This window comes from Trachypithecus francoisi, unplaced genomic scaffold (assembly GCF_009764315.1).
Source record: "Trachypithecus francoisi isolate TF-2019V2 unplaced genomic scaffold, Tfra_2.0 Lachesis_group16, whole genome shotgun sequence".
Classification (NCBI taxonomy): domain Eukaryota; kingdom Metazoa; phylum Chordata; class Mammalia; order Primates; family Cercopithecidae; genus Trachypithecus; species Trachypithecus francoisi.
The window spans coordinates 6,535,953-6,542,917 of record NW_022681461.1 but is presented as its reverse complement, the minus strand read 5'-3'; the positions used below and the strand labels follow the sequence as shown (position 1 = coordinate 6,542,917).

The 6,965-nt window shown below is 51.5% G+C and overlaps 1 long non-coding RNA gene across 1 annotated transcript; it reads left to right on the top strand.

Annotated features, from left to right (window-relative positions):
* Nucleotides 1-523: 523 nt before the first annotated feature.
* On the top strand, nucleotides 524-4,544 carry LOC117098355. Its single transcript, XR_004443360.1, has 2 exons — nucleotides 524-615; nucleotides 4,299-4,544. It is a non-coding gene; the product is annotated as an uncharacterized LOC117098355 (long non-coding RNA).
* Nucleotides 4,545-6,965: the final 2,421 nt, after the last annotated feature.

The window sequence follows — 6,965 nt, the reverse complement described above, 5'->3', positions numbered from 1 at the left end:
CCCAGAGAACTGCAGTGTTAAGATTTGATTTCATGATAAGCCCATCTTGTGGCAAGTTGAGTCTGGCTCTGGAAGGTGTGTTTGCCAGGAAACAAGCTGTGTTTTATTTCTGTGGTTGGGCAGGGGAAACTCTGAGTTGGATGGATTTGGGAACCGGGGGAAACACAGCTCAGGCCATGAGAAGTCTGGATGAACAGGAAAACCGAGGAGGGGTCCCGTGTATTGCACAGCTCAGAGAGGCAACGCCCCAGCGCCAGAACTCAGCAGCCAGCAGGGGTGTGGGCAGCACTGGGGTCTGGTTGGAAACTTCAGACACCACCCACACGGCCCCCAGTGCCAAGCCCTGCTGCCTGGCCCTGCCCATAGAAACCCCATCCTCATTAGCTGTGGGCTAAATACCCCCAGGATGGAAATGGCTGGGCTGTCCAGGGTGTGGAGTGAGCAGGGGCGCGCAGGCAGCCTGCCTATGTGGGCCTGTGTTGGCGGGGGCCCAAGTGTGAACACGCCCCGCCTGGTACCAGGACTTGCCCGTGAGCCTCCCTCATCCCCAGCAGGCCTTGCGGGGACTCCTGTTTGGGGCTCAGTCCAGCTCTAGGGACATTGCAGGAGATGCAGGTGAGTTCTGCTGCTACCAGGGGCCAGTCCAAGGGGAACTCATCTGTGACAAAAAGGATACCTCATTTATGACAGAGGAGGAGTTGTTGGGCACAGCCCAAGGCCTATAGAGAGCAAGGTGGGGTTGTGTCAGAGTTGCCCTGAAGCCATCTTGTAGGTAGTTACTGAGGTTTGTCAAGTTGCACAGTATGGAGTGAGCCGCAGAGTGGAGGACGGGAGGTCACTCTGTGACTCCTGGACATCTCACACCTCCTGGTGCCATCTGGAAACAAGTGCCCTGTGTATTCACCTGCAGTGGGGAGACCCCGCCTCCCCTGCCTCAGAGCAGCCAGCCCCGTTGTCCACCATCTGGAGGTGGCACAGGCCTTCAGAGGGGAGGGCTGCGGGGCTGCAGGGAGTCAGCAGGGTGGACAAAGAGGTGCCCTTGTGCAGACGTGGGCCTCGCAGGGCTGAGAAGGGAAAGACTTCCCTGCAGATGACCATACAATGCGCAGGGAAGAAAGAGGACCGGAAGGTGCCAGCTGACCTCGCAGCTGGCTGAGGAGTCAACCAACGCACATTTCCGAGGACCCCAGGCTTCGGCTGGTGGCTCTTATGATCCCAACATCGGCTCCATTTGTCCCCATCTCTGTTCATTCTGCTTCCACCGAGATCACATGCATCCCCTCAGGGCATCCTCCCTTACCCTCTATGCCCCCAATGCCCCACAGCACCCCCACACTGTGCGCCCAAGTTCTGCACAGTTAGGTGGGGACACCCTTGCAGCACACAAGGTTGGCCTTCCCATGCCACCATTGCTGCCTGTCCTGTGTCCCTGGCTCCTGTCAATCTGGCGGGTTTGCAATGTCCCACAGGGACCCACACTGCCTGAGAGGAGCAACACTTGGAACTGCCCAGCGCAGAGCCGGGCCAGGCTGGAAACAGGTCAGGGCTAACTCGCTGGCCCAGAGTGGGCCATGGGTGCTGGGCACTGCTCTCTCTGCCTGCAACCCGCGTCTTTTACACCCCTGCCCGGAGAAACATTCTGTGTCCCTCCACGTGCCGGGATGATAGTGGCCCCAAATATGTTCATATCCTAATCCCCGGAACCCATGGTTGTGACCTTACATGGCAAACAGGACTCTGCATATGTGATGAAGCCCAGAATGATTCGGGGGAGGAGGGCAATGTAGTCACAAGGGTCCTCCTGAGACAGTCCGACCGGAAGAGAGCAGGAGGCGACGCGGTAATGGACACAGAGACTGCAGGGATGCGCTTTGAAGATGGAGGGAGACAAGAGCCAAGGAATGCAGGTGGCCCCTAGAAGTGGAAAGACAGTGAACAAATGGATTCTCCCCTAGAGTCTCCAGAAAGAACCAGCCCTGCCCACCTTTGACTTTAACGCAGTCAGATTGGTTTCAGACTTCTAGCATCCAGAACAGGAAGAGAACAAAGCTGTGCTGTTTTAAGCCACCAAGTCAGTGGTGAGTTGTTACTCAAACATCACCCATCAGCACCCTAGGGAGGTGCGCCTGGCTCTCCAAACGAGCAGCCCTCTCTCCAGGACAGCCCTGCACCCGTGTTGGGCCTGTGTCTGAAACCCCCTAGCCGCACAGCTCCATGAGGCTGGGGTGGCCCCATCACTCACTCAGCCCTTGCCACAGGTCTGCACATGGTCACTGCATGCTGGTGCTGTGGACATCCATGGCTTGGTTCCATTTCAGGAGAAAGTCCCTGAGGATTTGGGGAATGCTTTCCTCCCTCAGCCACGCTGTTCAGCGACCCCACTGGTGACCTGTCCAGGCTGAGTTCCCGAACACACTGGCCCAGTGATAGCTGCCACCCGCCTTGGCCAGCTGCTTGGTCCAGAGGCAAGGGTCTCAGCCAAGGACAAGGCACCACAGTCCTTTCCTGGTATATTTCAAATAGGAACTGGGAACCAAGGGCCGGTCCCATTAACTTGAGTAAGAGGCAGACAGCAGCCAGCACAGAGTGGATCCCACTGCCTGGGCCCTTCCTGCAGCTCTGCTCGCTGCTCTGCCCCAGCCCAGGCTCAGCTGGGACAGGCCTGGAGACCAGCCCCAGAGCGGGACCTCAGAGCATGCATGCCGGAGAACAGTGGGGGCCTGACAGGGCTCTTCAGACCTTCCCTTGGAGAAAGGCAGGAAGGTGGGCTCCCCAGGTGCTGTGGGTAAGCAGGTACCCTGGGGCTTCCTTTTTCCTATCTATGTAAGGAACAGCTCTGGGGCCGTGAGGCACTCTCTGCTGATCCTGTCCCATGGTCCCAGGGGCACTGTCTGCCCAGCCACCCTTTGTGGCCCTGGTCACAGCTGCAGTGGGACACCAGGTGGGTCCACGGCCATTATGGACTCCCACACGCAGCGGCCACCACATGCTGTGGGGTCCTCATCTCAGGTGCCCACATTCAGATATTATTTGGGATAGACCATAAATTCCACAAGAACAGGGATTCTTAAAAATTTGTGTTTACTGTCAAAAGCCTACAATCAGTATAAGCCTGACACAGACAGGTGCTCAGGAAACAGTTTTTGAATGAACAACTAGATGCTGAATGATTTGCTTAGCAGGATGAGGATGGGCACTTCCAACATACTACAGCTGGAAACAGTGTTCCACGTTTAGAACTCCTCTTCGCCTCATGCGCTAATTTGGCACATTACTGGTCTGAGTGAGCTGTGGGTTGTCTGCACAGTTTTTGTTTGTAAGAAAGCTATAAAACCAACTGTGCAGGCCAAGAATAGATTGACATTGTTCATGATGGTGCTTACAAGCTGCACAAGATACATTAGAAGCCTTTGCATAAATAATAATTACAGAAACGCAAATTAACGAGAGAGCATTTCTCAACGATGGGATTGGTAGAGTCCAGCATCCACATGCACTCCTGACCAGGACATGGAGAGAGGCCCTCCAGGAGGTGTGCAAAGTGGTGTGGATTTGGGACAGCGATTTGACAGTATCTGAGAAAGTTAAAACGCTGCATCCCCAACACACAGCAAGCCCTGCAGTGGTTAAGTGTGTCACAGTGAAGCATCAGGACAACCCCAGCCATCCAGGGAGGAACAGCTAATAAGAATGGCACCCTTGCTGGAAAGTGTACGGTTGCTGACTGGAAGAAATATCCATGACATGTTGTGACGTGTGTGCAGCCGCAGACCTCTACATAGAGTATGTTATTGTTTGTGGGAAAATGTGTGTGTTCAAAGGTATGTACATGTTTGTGTGTGTGTGTGCAAATGGGCACATGCATGGACTTGTTGGAATGTGGGTGCACAGTGTGTGTGTTCACGTTTGTGTCTGTGCGTGTGTGGGTGTGCATCTTTTGTAAGTACAGGAAGAAGTCAGGAGTCGTCATGGTAGTGATGATAGCAGTACTGTGTCCTACTTGGGCCAGGCACGGCACCTTACAGATACTGTAGTCATGCACTTGATCCTCAAGTGGGTTACCATTGTTATCTCCATTTCACAGATCAGGAAACTGAGTCAGGGACCAGGCAAGTGACCAACCTAAGTTGAATTCTGAAGTCAGGCAACTTGTGTCCAAAGTCCATGACCAGAACCCTTCTGTTCTACAGCCATGCTCAAAATAGGAAAGGCCAGGTGAGGCGTACTGTTAAACATTGTTAAGCGGTGGGCACTATGGGTGGTTTTTACTTTTTTCTTTTTGTATTTTTATCTTTAAGGAGATTACTTTAAAACATGAAAGAAATTGCATCTTTTCCTTAAGGGCAAGACGGTGCTGTGGGCTTTCCTCTCCTGATGAGATGATGCCAATGGACTCCATAGAGAAACGCTGCCCATGTAACAATGCAGTTATGCAACCGGGTGCATGACACATGAATTACAGCGCACCTGAGATCCTGATGAAATCCTGGGAGCCTGGAGCTGTCAAACATGGTTTTAAAAAATAAAGGGAATACACCCAGCCCACACCCTGACTTTACAACCTTTAATTAATTAGGGGAAAGAAAGAGAGATCTGTCTGGTTTCCTGACTTCAACTTTCCACCTGGAATATGAAGCTCCTGCTTTTCCCACCTCCTTTTCTTCTCTCTCTTTCTCTTTCTCTCTCTCTCTCTCAGGTTTTTAAACTTCTATTTTCAGTTCTGCCACCAAAAAGAGATTGCAGATATATTCTGCATAATTCCGAGACTGCACTATAAATGTTGGAGTTCTACTACTTGTATCATAGTCACAACTGAACGCACGAGTGGGCACAGACTGCCACTCTGCCTCCCTCCTGCTCCCGCACCAGCCAGTAGTGTCTGAAGTCAGACCCATCCCGTCTTCCTGTCCAGCTGTTTAGTCTCAAACTGTACATTTATTTCATTAATAGATCAGCCTAAGATGTTCATCTCATGTAACATAAGGGCATCTTTTTTTCTTGGGAATCTGGCTGGTTTGTTGGTGGAAAGTCAGGGCTCAGGGGCTGTCGACGTTTAATTTAAGCCTCCTGTACTTTCGGGTTCTGGGACCCAGCACCTTTCTTGTCTATAGTTAGGTTTTTGAAAAGTGCTATCTGATTAAAATTTAAGGCCAGGCGCGGTAATCCCAGCACTTTGGGAGGCCAAGGCGGGCAGATCACCTGAGGTTAGGAGCTCGAGACCAGCCTGACCAACATGGAGAAACTCCCATCTCTATTAAAAACACAAAATTAACCAGGCATGGTGATGCATGCTTGTGATTCCAGCTACTCAGGAGGCTGGGGCAGGAGAATCGCTTGAACCCAGGAGGCGGAGGTTGCGGTGAGCCGAGATCGTGTCACTGCACTCCAGCCTGGGCAACAAGAGCAAAACTCCGTCTCAAAAAAAAAAAAAAATTTAAACACACTTTCATTCACTGAATCAATGACTCTTACCAGTCATGGTCAATAGCTGTATCATGACAATAGCTGTATCATGACAATAGCTTAACTTGGGGAGTTTAAAAAATACCCACACCTGAATCCTACCCCAGGACTGGCTGAAGTTGCCTGGGTGGGGAGGGGAGAATTTCAGGTGATTGTAATATGTAGTCAGGGTTGAGGCCTTCTGCACACGGAGTTCCTTGAGCAAACCTCCTGTCCCTTCGAAACTGCCTCTGACAGGCTGTTTCCTCCATGCCCGCACCATGAGTATTAGCTAATGACTTAATGACTAAAGGGGCACAACAGTGCAAACAGCTATGGTGTACAGGATATTTACTAATGCCAGACATATCCACACAGCAACTCATTTAATCCCTATTCTGGTCTGTGAGGCCGGGAGTCTCCTTCCTCTCCTCTTTGGCCAACAGAATGTGATATTCTGGGCCTTTCAAGCCTAATCTTCAGAAGCTTTGAGTTCTACGTTCTCCAGATTAGAGCCTGGCCACCATGCTGGAAGGAAGCCAAGCTAGACCCATGGACAAGCCAAGGCCATCTGGAGGCAGCCCTAGAGGATGGACGCCAGCTTGGATGTCCCAGCCAGCTTGAGCTGCCAGTTGAACGCAGCCACAGGAGCAGCCACAGCCCACACCAAGTAGAGTGGAAGAGCTGCCCAGCTGAGCCCTGTCCAAATTACCATCTGCAGAATTACAAGAAAGAAAAAGCTGTGGGCCGAGTACAGTGGCTCACGCCTGTAATCCCAGCACTTTGGGAGGCCAAGATGGGTGAATCACCTGAGGTCAGGAGTTCAAGACCAGCCTGGCCAACAGGCGAAATCCCGTCTCTACCAAAAATACAAAAATTAGCTGGACATGGTGGTGGGCACCTATAGTCCCAGCTACTCAGGAGGCAGAGGCAGGAGAATCGCTTGAACCCAGGAGGTGAAGGATGCAGTGAGCCCAGATTGCACCACTGCACCCCAGCCTGGGCAAGACTCCATCTAAAAAAAAGAAAAAAGAAAGGAAAAAGTTGTATTGCTTGACACGTCATATTTGGGGATGTTGTGATACACAGCAGTACTGAAATACCACAAGGTTCCTCTGTTTCCTCTGTGCCTACAGGGGCTCTGCTGACCCCGGGCACCCAGAGAAACAGACACACATATATCCCTAACAGAGTGCTTCCAGTGGCTTCCACCCTGATAATAACAGCACACTCACGTCACCAATGAGGTGCTCCTGGTGATGCCCCAGAGAGCTTGGGATGAGGGCACGAAGATAGCAGCTGAGGGACAACTTACAGAGGGGCCAACTGCTTGTCTTCAAGACTAAATTACAGAAAACAAATCCTACTTCTTAATAGGACATTGAAGCTCAAAAACAATTCTGCTCCACTCAAACTCGGGTAGAAAGAGAAAAATCCAGAGATACTTCGATAATCCAGAATGTTAGAGATACCATTTCAAAAGTTCCTCAACAAAAAGCAAACCCCAAAAAACGATTCACAAA